The following is a 13,910-nucleotide window of genomic DNA, read 5'->3' on the forward strand; positions in this document are numbered from 1 at the left end:
GGAATTTGGGGGCTTCAAGTTGAGGCCACTGGGAGGTGTTGAATTAAGCCTGCATTTAAATAACAATAATGAGAGTAAATATGTGATATTTATTAATTGCAGGACACTGTTCTAAGTGTTTTTATATATGACTTACTTAATTTTTATGACAAGCCCATAACGTAGGTGTTATTGTCCCCCTTTTTGCAAATTCAGGTGACTGGGACACAAAAGGTTCACATAAGTTCTTCAAGGTCATGCAGCCACAAAGGGGGGGAGTGGGGATTTGAACGCCCCCAAACAGTTGGATTTGGAAGGAGTGGACAAGTGATTAAAGCCAGCTTGAGTCTGGGGAGAGGACTGTTGCACGGATTTGAAATGTGCTGGAGCGATGAACCCGTGTGCAAACATGGGCAGCGATTGCTAATCTCTGTTTTATAATAATGAAAATAACGAGTCGTAACCCTAAGGGGCCCCGGTCAGAAAGCCTGGGTCGGAATCCACAAGTCCTGTTTTTCACACCTCTCCTCCAATTTTTTAAGCCAGGTCATTCCATATATCTAAGGCAGGAAATGATAATCCTCTTCATGTATTAATAGTATCACAAAAAGTGGATTTCTCCAAAGACCCGAATCACCGCAGAACTGAACTCTGTAAAGCTGAGCGGGAGGTGATGAAAAGCCTGGGCCTAAGTCTCTTTAGTGAGTTTCCAAACTAACCTGGGGAGAATCTGCTCTGTGTTTCTGGGATGTATAGGAAAAGGCAGCTTCGATTTCAGGGGATTTGTTTGCACTGTGACATTCTGATTTTGTTCATTTACATAACGAGTTAGCACCTCATTGGCATGGCTTCAGGATGGGAACTCAGCAACTCCACGACTAGAGTTGACAAATAAGAAAGGAACCCATTGATTTTGTAAAACAAATTATTTTGAATTGCTTTTGTTCAAAGGTTTTTTTCTTTCTTTCTTTTTTTTTTTTTAAAGCGAAACCTGGCCATGTTCATTATGGATTCCTTTAAAAGACTGAGTTATGTGTTGTGTTTTTTTTCCATCTGGTGGCGATGGCACATTCGTGGGATGGAAAATCTTCTATTTACTTTGTAACTCTTGTGTAAGAAACACTAAAAAGAAGAGCAATCTTGGGAATTCTCCAGAGCCGGTTTCCTTGCAGTTGGTGTGGCATTACTAAGTGTTCTGCGTGAAATCAATGGCTGCAGTGTCTCTTCTCAGCAGCCTCAGGACGATCGTTATCAGCCGAGTGCAGGTTCTGGCCAAGATAAAAGAATGGTGCTTCTAAATTAAATTCAAGCGTTGCTTCAAGCCTTTCTCAATGACTTTTAACAAATTCATAATAATTTATTTTGAGATCGAAGAGAATAATCGTTGGAAGGTCTGTGGTTCTCTGGCTCTGTCTGAGCACTGCCATCTGGCATGTGTGGGCTTGGGGTGAAATTCCTGCTGGGCACCGGCCCACCGCCTCGCTTTCCAGTCGCCAGCAGTAGGGGGCAATGTTGAGCTACCAGTTCGAGGCCCCAAGATGCTAGTCCTTCTGGAAAATGCATGCAAATCTACCATTAACTGTCAAGAATTATCCCTGTTGCTTCAAGTTAGCTGTAATCTCCAAGATTTCATAACACAGGAAATCAGTTGTGGGTTAACAAATTCAACAGCAATTTAACATAAAAAGCGCAGTGTTTGGTGCACATTTGGATTCTATAGAATTAGACTAATCTAAACAGCGTTTCTGAATGTATTCACTTTGTTTCCAGGGGATATATTCCTCCAAATTATTATCGCTTTAGACAAATGATTCTTCTTTATCTCTATCCTTTTTGGAATCGTAAAACCACGTGCGCGTTCTGGAAAGACTTCTCTAATTAATGGGTTTTGTCTGTTCTGCTACGTCGCATCGATCTCTTTTGGCAAGAAAATAAAACAAAAAACCCCAGGCGATACGTACATTACTTTTCACCTTTTGCTTATGAGTAAAGCCACCTTTGACAGCCCTTGTACCAGGGAAGAGACTTGTGTTGTAATTTCTCTCCGTCTTTGTGTTATTTTTTTCACCTTGTGGTTGGAAGGTGTAACCTCAGGTAGGCTATAGAAGAAGAATGGAAAATGAGCTTTGAAATCACATTTCTTCCATTACTGGTAATTGCTTCACATGTCATAACCAGTCACATATTTCAAAAAGTTTAGTCAGCTGTCTCTAAAACTCCACTACCCTCCATTTCCCATGCCCTGTTCCAGCAAGCACCGTTTTTATCACGCTGTTTATTCTTGCCGGTTCTCTCCCCGAGGATACTTTTACTTTGTGCCTTGCTCTTGTGATGTAAATGTTAAACCTTATATTTGAATGACATTCTGATAAAATATCACATTTTCCCTGAATATTACCTCGTGAATTTATGAGCCGTTCAGCCCAAAGCAACATAACCCTTTCTCATAACCCAGGAATTTAGCCTAGCCTCTCCTCTCATCTCTGCTCCCCACTCAGGAAGGCATTATAATACGCTAACACTCTTCAAATATTTGTACAGTATTTTGTTTTATTTTTAAAAACCAGCCCACCACCGTACATCTAAGATTAGCATATTATGAGGCGACTCTTCAGGGTACGAAAGAGTTACCCTTTGAAAGAAGCTTTCCAAGCTTTGCTTTCTGGGTAAAGAAAATATGAAAAGCCGAAGTCTCCTGTGAGGCGAGGCAGGCTGCCGTGGCCAGAGATTCAGTGGATAGGCTGCTCGTCTCTTAGGGCCCAGTATCACGCTTTGCAAAACTGACATTTATTTTACCTATAAAAATGTTTTAACGCTATCAAAATTCACAGCGATCCAGCAAAGAATGCTAGGTGTGCTGTTCTCTATATTGATGACATTTCTTCATTTCCTTTGGCACCTTAAAAAAAGGCCCATTTGGTATAATCCAAGGGAATGTGCTAGGACAGTTTCCAGAGTAAATATTTCCAGAAGTAATGATGATTTATGTTTCTGAAGAGAAATTTCTTCTTGTTCTTCTCACTGCTTTCTTCCTGAAGGATCGGAGTGCACCCCAGTCTGTGACTGTTTTGACTTGCATTTCCTATCGGAGAGTCCCTCCCTGGGGTAGCCTGGACGTGGCAGTTGGCCTTAATCACCCTATTGACTTTAGTGGGAAGCAGCCAAGACGGGATTATTTTAATGTATCCGTTTTGAAACAGTGTAAAACACAACATATAATTATGTTAGGTAAGCTATAGGCTACATTTAATTCTACCCATTTATGTTAAAACTTGGCACAGGAGAGCAGAGGGATGTGGAAAACGAGTAGGTGTTTTATTGAACGCTGTTACCAGTTTCTTGTTGTGAAAGTTTTAAGAGAGAAGTGTACTTAAGAATGTCAAGGTTGTGCTTTATAAGTTAGTTGTAATAGTTTAATTTCAAGATGAGTCATGCCTTTTCCCTTGTCATCCGGGCCTGCGTAAATCACCCGGGGAGCCCCTGCCAGGAGCCCGTTCTCTGCTGTCTGGTGGAGCCCTTCTTAGTGGGGGTGGCGCAGTCGTGGGGCTGACTGAGCCTGCCCGCCCTCCCCTTATTTGTTTTTGGAGAGATTAATGTAGCTATCATCACAGAGCTCTAGATGAAATTCTTTGTAACTAAATAAGAGGACCGAGGCTGCTTTTTCATATACTATAATATATGAATATATATTATATGATATAATATATGATATAATATATCCTGGGTATCCAGGTGTTTGCCATCATCATGTATTTCAGTTGGCTAAACTCATTTTATCCTTTCTTCTAGGATTAAAGGGTTTTGGATGTATGAGGACAAAGGTGGGATAAATATAAATATTAATTTCTTGTTCGTATCGGTGTTGAATTCACCAGCTATCTTTATGTGTGTACGTGTGTAAATATATATCCCTACTCTTCGTATTAGTGTATACATTAAATTACACCTGCTCACACATTCCTGTCTTCCGTTTTGAGAGTTAGCATTTCTGATCTAAGAGCAGAATATCTTAGAGTCATACAGGATCTGGTGGAAGTGGTCCGGTGGTTTTAAGTTAAAATTTAATTTCCCTTTTCTCTTTTCTCTTTTTTGACTGGTACAGTGCTGAGTTGCTCAGGATAAGCACAGATTGGAGGCAGGGAGGTATTCCTAAGTCCCCAATAATTCAAATTCTGGAACAGGTATGCAGACACCAAGTTTTCGGGCCTCTTTGTTTAGGTTTGGAAATTTGAAAAAAAGAGAAAAATGTCCCTTTTTGCTACAGTGACTTAAAATGCTCACATTTTTATTATTATCTTTAATATGTCCACTGAAGGTGGGTTCTTTCCTTCTCTTCCCTACCCACCTACCCACCCACTGCAGTTTTCCACAGCTGTATTATTCTGTTTGGAGCAAAATATCTGGGGGGAAAGGGTATGGGTAATTTAGCAATGAATTTCTTAAGAGGTTTTCATTCTATCTTTGATTAACTTCTGAATTTTGCTTAGAGTTTTCCTTTTTTTCCTCCTTAGTTGCTATAGACAGTAATAAATTTTAAAAAAGCGTTGTGTATCCTGTCTTTTTGGGAAGAAATTTACAATTCCAAGAGAATGCAGGCTTAAGCCTCAGAAGCAGAATGTGCATCGAAAGCACAAAGGGCTGTGTTTATGATTCTCTTTGAAGTGTTTTTGCAACTGGATAAGGAAAATTTTAGAAACCGTCTGATAGTGTTCAGGGTAAATACTTAAACCCCTTTAGAGAATTTCACACACAGATACTGTGCAGCAGAAAAAAGGGATACTTATGTTTCTTAAAGCTGCTACAGCCTCCAGCTTTGTACTTAAAGACAGAGGTGTTGAATAGAATTCTACTGAGGATACATCCGGTGACAATATCTCCAGGAACATCAGAGCAAAGCAGTGGGTAGGACTTTCTGTCTTTAACCCTTACATGAGCCAGGCGAGTTGAGCTTTATTGGTCCTGAGAACTGGGACAGAGCTGTGACATCCCAGGAATGTTAAGAGGACCGGCCCTCTGTCTCTACCCTGCACCCCACAGGAGCCAGGAGAAACATGCTGGAGGTGATGAGACAGCAAGTTCCAAATGGAAAGTTCCAAATGGAAGCCTGGGCGCCTTGCTCATTCATCTCTTGTGTGTGTTAGTTTCTCAGGGAAACTGAGCAGAACTACCGAGGCTCCTACTTAAAGCTTTGCTTCACAGGCTTTTGGCAGATGTTGCTGGTCTTTGTTAAGTGTACGCTCACGTTCAGGAGCACACACACATTTCACAAACGTCCTCTCTATTGAAAAGATAGGCAGATTCTACTGTTTTAATCATTTTCATGACATCAGAGGGCCCACTGGAATGCTGGGGCAGCCTTGGCTGCTGGAACCGAGTTTGGGGTTGCTTGACTGGCAAACCATCATCGCATTTCAGGTGTGGATTCAGAGAACCTGGGATTAGGTTGGGGGGTCTGGAGTTTGCATTTTTTTCCAGGAAAAGATCCGGCATGAAATGCATACTTTATCTCCACTATTTTTTTGGTGTGAATGGAGGTGCATTAATGTAACGGGGCATGCCGTTCAACTCTAGTCTGTCATTTATTTTATTATAAATATATTTGAAATATTCTAGAAGAATCTCAGTCTAGAAGGATGAATTTATATATTTGGGAAAAAAACAAACAGCAGACCTAGAGATTTGAAAGGGAAGCAAGATTGCCAAAGGCTGGGTGCTAATGGTTGGGGATATTAATCAAGATTTTACCATCTTTCTTTCTAAGCTGGTTAATAAATGGTTCCTACAACTGTTACCTTCTGGGGGAGAATTGTTATGATGATCAAATGAGAAAGTTTGTAAAATGTAAAATAGTATCTACATGCAAGGCATTGCCCAAGGTGATTTTTAGAAAAAAGTGTAAATGAACGTTTCAGCCTGGGAACCCTAACTTAGAGGCCCTTTGACTGAGTCTTCCTTAGTGACAGCATCCTACCCCTTTTCTGTATTTCCTTTACTCTACAACTGGGGTCTGTCCTGGAGCTAAAGGGATTCACGATCGTTTGGGGCTCATTGCTTCTCTGGTAATTTTTCTGCTCCACCGTGGGCTAAATACTTTGGGAGACTGGGCTGGGAATCTTTCCATATTTTGCAAAAATGTCTCCATGGAAAAATGTGCTACAAGTGCCAAAACTGACTTACCCAGGAGCCCTGGGAACACATTAGTCGGCTCTTCCTTGCATTAAGGGCAACCTCACTATCATCCTGTTCCCTTCCCCTTGACATCTGCAAAAGAATGACCCTTTTTTAAGCCAAAAGAAACTGTGCTGTGTTGCCTTTTCAGTATTCCTGAAAGCATCTCTGTGATCGTTTATAGAGGATATTCTTAGCACCAGATTTTCCCAAATGCGTAAATTATGATGGAGTTTTTGTATTTTCTCCATATGATCTCAGCCCATCTGGAACCACCTGTGACAAACTCATGTGTAAATTTTTCCTTGATGTGTATAAAAATCTCAGATAATCTCCAACTTGTTTTTGACTGATAGGCAAAATTAACCTTCAAATAAAAATGTGGAGTATTACGGCAGGATTCTAAATTAATTTCCGGTGTTTCAGACATACTTGCTTTGGTTAGAAAGACTCGGAACAGGTGGTAGCTTGATAATGTATATTCCTCTTACTTGAAAATTATTAATTTAAATGAGCAATTATGAAATAGCCAGAATTATGCATCAGATCTTCTTTAACAGATGTTGGGGGATTAAGAGAGTTTGTATCTTAATGTCATAACTTTTCATACATGAACAGTGATTTAAAATTTTTATTATTATTTATTTATTTAAGATTTATTTATTTATGCATGTAAGAGCTGGGGTACAGGCCAGAGGTGCAGGAGGGTGAGAGGATTCAGAGGCTTCCTCAGAGACAGAGTGGGGAACAGAACAGGCAGACTGATGAAATACACTGCTGAGGGGAGCAGTGGACAAGACAGACACAGAGGTCTGCTGTGCCATGTGGGTATCTCCCTGGCCGGCAGGGAATCGAGCCCGCACTGCAGAGGCTGTGGACAGCTTCATAGAGCTGCTCAACCTGCTGCGCCATTGTGGAGGCCCAGTTTTTATTAATATATGAAACTTATGGCGTATGCCAGGGTCTTGTATTTTCGGGCTCCCCAGCAGTAATTGTGAGAAGTGAGGCTATATTCAACCATCTGTAATAAGTATCTCAAATTTAGCATATCTAAAACCAGGCTCTTGATTCCCGTAATTTCTCATACCTCTCTCCCCATATTACACAGTTCGGTGATTTTCACTGTCCACTTACCCAGTCTAACACCTCGAAGATCTCTTAAGTTATCGGTGAATCCAGTTAGGTCTGTTTTCAAAATGTATTCATCATTTTGGTATGGACCACAGTTGTTTGTAGACATGGTCTTCCTGCTTCCACGACCCTCTGTTCTTTCTTGCCAGTGTTCTTTTAAAAGGCACCTCAGGCCATTCCACTACCCCGGCCCAACCTTCCCTGCAATGGCCTGGTGCCCTTCCTTCCTTGCAGAGGGTCTCTCACTATAAAGGTGCCTTGTCTTGCTCTGCTTCATCCCATACCGTGCCCCATCCCCGACACTGTATTACGTACTCGTTTACTATCTGCTTCTGTCGGCTGTGATCCCCAGGAGGGCATGGGCTTTGCTTTATTCACGGTTATCCCCAGCTTCTAGGATAGGTCAGGTATACAGCAGGTACTCAAGAGTTGCTTGTTAAAAGTGAGTTGATGTGAATTCAGTGTTCCTGCCCTGCCATTTCTTCACCCCCTATTCATCAGCCTGGTCCTTTTAAGTTCTTCTGAACTCTGTACATTTCCTGAAAATGTCAGCTTCTGCTTAACAGAAATATTATTTGGTAAGCTTTATTTTTAAGCAAATATAATCTTCACAGCAGCACCCCAAACATCTTTACAATTAAAAAAAATAGTATCAAGATCACAGAATGCAAAAGAATGCCCTATCTTATGCCTGTGCAAAGGTGGGGATACCTAGAAGACCCCATAACCACTACACACAACTTAGGCAAATATGAAAAATGTTTTTTTTTTTAAATGGAGCGACTTAAGTAACTTATTAGTTTCCTCCAGTAACAGTCCAGCTGAAACAGAGTACCACCGTTCGTTGGCGTCCCTTTTATTTTAGATTTCCCTATGCTGGAAAAACTTAATAGAGTAAAATTATCATAAAAGTAAATGAATTCGCCACCAAGACTGGAACTATTTATTACTTATTTTCAGAGTTAGAAGGGAAAGCTGCGTGCACTGGACAGGTTTTGGGCACAGAACTAGGGAAATCTCTGAGGAGTAAACTGACTTCCGCTAGACAAGCCGCAAACTGATTAAAATATTTATCATCCTTTGGGTATGCAATAGCTTTTGATGATGGAAGGCATATTAATATTCATCCTCGCTGCTTGTCTACACTTCAGACAGATCCAAGGAAGGGATGTTCAGATGACCAGTTTTCTTTCCTCACCAGGAGTCCTGGAGACCCAGTACAACTTGGAACCAAGAAATGCCTTGTGATGTGAGGGAGCTTTTCCTCTGGGGCTGGGGGCGGGGTATACCAGCCAGGAGAGACCTTTGGGCTGGAAAGCTTTAAAGGATTACTGCTTTCTCACAGGAAGTCTTTTCTAGAACAAAGGGGAAAGTTTGGTTGTAATTTTATAAGCAACAGAACTGCCGTTGCTCTGAGCCTGTGAGGCCGACTGGGCTTCTGGGGAAAGATGGTGGGGGGCTCCCTCTCAGCCTCACAAAGGATTCTGGAGGGAATGCAACTGGAGGCTGAAGCTTCTTCACCTCGTGTTTCCAGTTCTCCCTACCTTTGTTGAGGGGAAAGACGAGACATCAGTGTGTCTGCTGCTGACGCCCGAGTCTGACGTCCCACCTCCCCTGTCTCCCCAGAGCGACCGTATATCTGGCGTGAACATAGACGCAGGGGCACAGGGTGGCCTGCCGGGCTCCTCAGATCTGTCTTCAGAATTGTTTTTGCTTTAATGGGAAAAGAATCTGGCTTAATTAGTTTAGTTAATTAATCACTGCTGATTTTCTATCTAGATTAGAATAGTCTTGATTACATTTTGGGGGCAAAAAAGATCTCTGAGTGAACCTGACCTTTCTGTTGGATGGTCAGTAAAATCTGGAAGCTGAATATTCTCATAGGAAGGGGCAGTGTGAGTTTCTGTCTTTTAAATCTGGAAATTCAGAATCTGCCCATTTCTCCTTTATTATTATTATTATTATTCTGTGCTGAGATAGTTTTATGGAAGGTATTAAAAGATTGGATAATAAATATATTTGACAATGATTTTTTTTAAAGATTCATTTATACATACAAGTACTGGGGTACAGGCCAGAGTTGGGGGGGTGAGAGGATTCACCAGAGACAGAGTGGGGAGCAGAACAGGCAGATCTACTGAAATACACTGCTGAGGGGAGCAGCGGGGAGACGGGAGAGGTCTGCTGTGCCCTGTGGGTAGCTCCCTGGCTGGGGATTGAACTCGTGCTGCAGCGGCTGTGGTGAGCTTCATAGGTTGTGTCTTAACCCCTTGTGCCACCAGGGAGGTCCCTTGAAAACTATTTTAATAGAATATCAGAAGAGAAATATTTCTTTATTTTAGTCATTTAAGCATTCATCGGCTCCACTTCATGCAGATACATCTGAAGACTTCCGCCTCTTAGGTTGATAAGGTAGAAGGAAGGCACTAGTCAGTCATCCAGAGGAAGAAAGATCGAAGGAGAGTCTGACATTGGCCTTTGGGAATAGGAAGGAGTTTTTGGGTAGATGGAGATTGGTCGAATATTCAAAGATGGCAGAAGCAGAGACAGGCTGGGAAAACACAAGAGCTGCTTGCAAACTGGATTAGACTGGATGGAGTGTGGTTTTTGAGAGTCCACTAGGGAGAGACAAGATTAGGGAGATGAGCAAGGACCTTTTTTCAATGTATTTCTTTGCAAGTTCCAGTGCTTTCACCCCTGAGTGACCAACTTCCTATCAGAGTCGTGGGAAGCAAGTACTCAACTTGCACAATGAAAAATGAAGTGAAACTGGGCCTCCCTAGTGGCCCAGGGGTTAAGTCTCAGCATTACTGTGTTTGATCCCCGGCCAGGGAGCTGACCCACACGGCACAGCAGACCTCTCCTGACTCCCCGCTGCTCCCCTCAGCAATGGATTTCAGTAGATCCACCTGTTGTGCTCCCCACTCTGTCTCTGCTGAATCCTCTCACCCCCACACCTCTGACCTGCACCCCAGTTTTATGCAAAAATAAATAAATAAAATCTTGCATGTGCTAAGGGTTTCCAAGCCAAAATTATATCATCGGCACAAATAATTTCAGGACCTGTTTGCATTCTGAATACAGCAAACAAGCAACACTGTGCATTCTCAGAAGGAGAATTACCATTGAGTTGAAGTATTTTCCTGCCAAGATCTTTTCTCCTCACACATGGAATTCCAGCCTCATATCTGGACTTCGGTCAGGGCAGATCTTCCCACGCGTGAACCGCTCACGATTCTCTTCCTTGTTTAGGAACCTTAGGTCTACTTCTTTCTTCTTTTATTATTATTGTTATTATTATTATTTGCTGTTGGAATCATGGTTTTGCGGAAATGACATCTCCACTGCCTCTTAGAGAGGCGCAGCCTTGAGGACTTAAGTACCACTTGCATAAAAGGATTTTGAAAACCAGCCAAGCGGTCATTCATGAGTTATTTGATTTGCTTCAGGATGGCGGGTGTGGTAATCTGTCATTTCCACTGCTGAAAAAGAGGGGTTTCTTTCCCACGCATATCTGCCCATTCTTGGCTCGTAGTTGCGCACCAGTGACTGCGGGCTGCACGCTGTCCTGTCTCTGCTTTTGCACTTTGGCTTGTCAGTCACACCACTTGGAAGACCGAGTGAATGTTCAGAATGTAAATGGTGGCTGTTCTTTCTGGCCTCTCCCAACTTCCTATATAGGTTGGTGCCAGACTCTCACTTTTTTTAAAAAAAATATTTATGTATACAAGAACTGGGGTGTAGGCCAGAGGTGCAGGAGTGTGTGTGTGTGTGTGTGTGTGTGTGTGTATGTGTGTGAGAGAGAGAGAGAGAGAGAGAAAGAGAAAGAGGGGATTCACCAGAGACATAGTGGGGAGCAGAACAGGTGGATCTACTGAAATCCACTGCTGAGGGGAGCAGCGGGCGAGATAGGAGAGGTCTGCTGGTCCGTGTGGGTCAGTTCCCGGGCCAGGGATCGAACAGATGCTGCAGTGGCTGCAGACAGCCTCATAGTTCTGAGACTTAACCCCTTGTGCCACCAGGGAGGCCTCAGACTCTCACTTTTCTCCTGCATGCGGTGTTTTTATTTTCTAGCGACTGATTTTATTTTAACTAAGGCACACCGTGTGAATCCTTGGGTTATTCAGTCTTTTAGTTTGTTCTTTAGACTCGGGCTTCTGCAAGATTGCCTTTACGTTGCTTCTGCTCAGGAATCTAAGTTCTTGGGTTAGTTCAGAGGCTCCATGTGCCTTACATCAGTCAGATGGAAAGATGATCATGTGGGGCCATTGTCTCACGTGACCAAGAACCTGACCCAAGTCACCCCCAGCTGGCCCTTCCCTCGAGAACAGATGGGCTTCATGCATTCCAGGGCACCTTCTCCCTTGACTGTCTCCCTGTTCCTCACAATGCTGGAGAAACAGGTAGCAGAGGTCGAGCCAGGTTAGCTGTCGCTGAATTTCCTTCAAGGCCTAGAACGTCTGTCCTGTGCCCCGTGTGACTGTATGGGGGCTGCAGCCCTGGGCCCTGGCATTCTGAGTCCCTCTGCAGCGTTCTAGCTGGAAGGGACCGAGAGATGGTCACCCTCATCTCTTGCTTTTGGGAAAGGACGGACTTGGGAAGTGTAGCCGCCTCTCTGGGAGCAACAGAGCCATGTACTGGTAGACACAGGACGCAGATTTCCCAATATCCCCTTTTGTGGTTTCCGCCATCCCCCAAGCTTCCCAGCGGCCATGCTTTCTCTGATGCTTTTACCAACTTTCAGCTGATGCTGGCATCAAAGTACATAAAATGATTGTTTCTCTGGAGTCTCTGGAGGCTTTCTTCGCCCTGTGTTTGGACACGACTTATCAAAACGAGCCTCCTCAGTGTTGAGGTGGCTGGTGTTTTCGCTCCTCTAGTGTCCGGTCTTCATCTCCCAGAGCACCTGGATGGCGCCTTGTGCAGCCCCTTCCTTCAGTGGCCACAGGCCAGGCGCGCCGTCTTAGTCTCTCCACTCTGCAAGCCTGAGGCCCAGCGAGGCCTTTCAGAAGAGCCTCACCAGGACGTTTGCAAACAGGACCAGTGAGGAATGGTATCTTGGAGTCCTCGTTTGCATTTCTCTCCTTTCTGTTTTGCAGATGAAGAAGCTGAGGCCCAGAGAGGTTAAGTGACTCCGTCAAGGTCACGGAGGTAGTGAGTGGCAGAGGAGGGGGTGGCCGTGAGCCGAGGCAGTGTTGCTCAGGTCTGCTCTCTCCATAGCTGTGATCACCTCAGCTGGAGCTCCATGCTGTTCCTTGCAGCTGAAGAGTCCTGGTGGAAACTGGGATCCTCCCGGGGACACTCGTGCTGCTTTGGCCTGTGAACCTGGGGAGGTGGTTTTCTTTCACCATGGAGCCGTGTGCCAAATTGGCCCAATCCGTCCCGCTGGTCGGACCACTTCGCTGGCCGCAGTGACGTGATGGGGTGGTGAGCTGATCCTGAGAGTCTGGGTGGCTCTTTACCCCGCCAAGGTGCAGGCTCTGGGCCACGACCGGTTCTGTCCACGGAGGCGAAGGGAGGGCCGTTTGCCCCCGGAGACGTGGCTCGTTGCCTGCTTTTCGGTGTAAAGTTTTGTTCCTGTTGGATCCCATTCAGGTCTGAGTTTCACGGGTTGTGTTCTGATGTGATGAGGCTCCTTGGCCTCTGCCGCTCACCTTATTCTTCCTCGCCTGTCAGTCTTCATTAGGCCATTTAAACAGTGACTCATTGTCTATTCTGGGCCTTTTTCTGCTTGGCTACACACCTGCGGGTTGAAGCCTTTCCCTTGTACACACAGTAAGAGTTTATTTCAAGACTTGGGAGGAGGGGGTGAAGGTGAGAGGGGAGTGGTTAGAGTTAGGTTTTCAGGGAAAGGCGAGGATGTGCCATCTCGGGAGGGCTGGGAGGAACGTGCCCCTCAGCCCTCGTGACTGAGCTGGGAGATGCTCATTCTCAGGCGTCGGTGGGGGGCCTTCGCCACTGTGGGCCCCGCGGGTCACGGCTCTTGCTCTGTTGCAAAGCCAGGGTGTCAGTCATCCAGTCATTCCATTTTGTACCCCTGTTACGTCAGGTAGTCAAGCTGAGGTACTGTCCCTTAAAAGCGTCAACTTTTGAGCCTGTCCCATGCGGGTCCACACTTGGGCTCCATCTCTGGGCTCTGTGGGGTCTCAGCGGGAGTCTCCGGTTTCCTCAGCTGTCCATGGGGACAACGAGAGTCCTTCCGCGAGGACACCATCGTGAGATTTGCCCAAGTTCCTCCGGGCCGTGCTTCACGCGCTGCCTGGCGTCTGTGGCGTCCTTGCTGCGAGTCTGCCCTCTCCCTCGTGCCCTGCCGGCTGCCCTCCTGCTCCTCACCTCTCACCTGGGCTGGCTGCCCCGTGCTGCTCTGGGGACCCTCAGCTTGCCCACGGCCATGCATGTCCCGCACTCTCCGCTCCGGCCTGACGGCCCCCCAGCTGGCACTTTCTCAATCGTTTTGCCCTGCTTTGTTCTTCCTCAGGCATTTGCCATCTGAAATTATCTCTTATGTGTTCCCCTGGCCCTGTGTTCTCAGAATATAGGCACTCTGAGGGCAGGGGCTTTGTCGTGCACACTCTGTGTGCTCGGTGCAGAGGCAGGAGATGGCGGGGGTGTGTGTCTGTTGAGCAAGGCAG

At 44.9% G+C, this 13,910-nt stretch overlaps 1 protein-coding gene across 7 annotated transcripts in view; it reads left to right on the forward strand.

The window, feature by feature from the left end:
* FTO (FTO alpha-ketoglutarate dependent dioxygenase) overlaps positions 1-13,910 on the forward strand; it is a gene marked incomplete at both ends in the record, with an annotated part of 326,211 nt that overhangs the window by 131,864 nt on the left and 180,437 nt on the right. The window lies entirely within an intron of this gene.

This window comes from Talpa europaea (assembly GCF_964194135.1).
Source record: "Talpa europaea genome assembly, chromosome: 16".
NCBI lineage: Eukaryota > Metazoa > Chordata > Mammalia > Eulipotyphla > Talpidae > Talpa > Talpa europaea.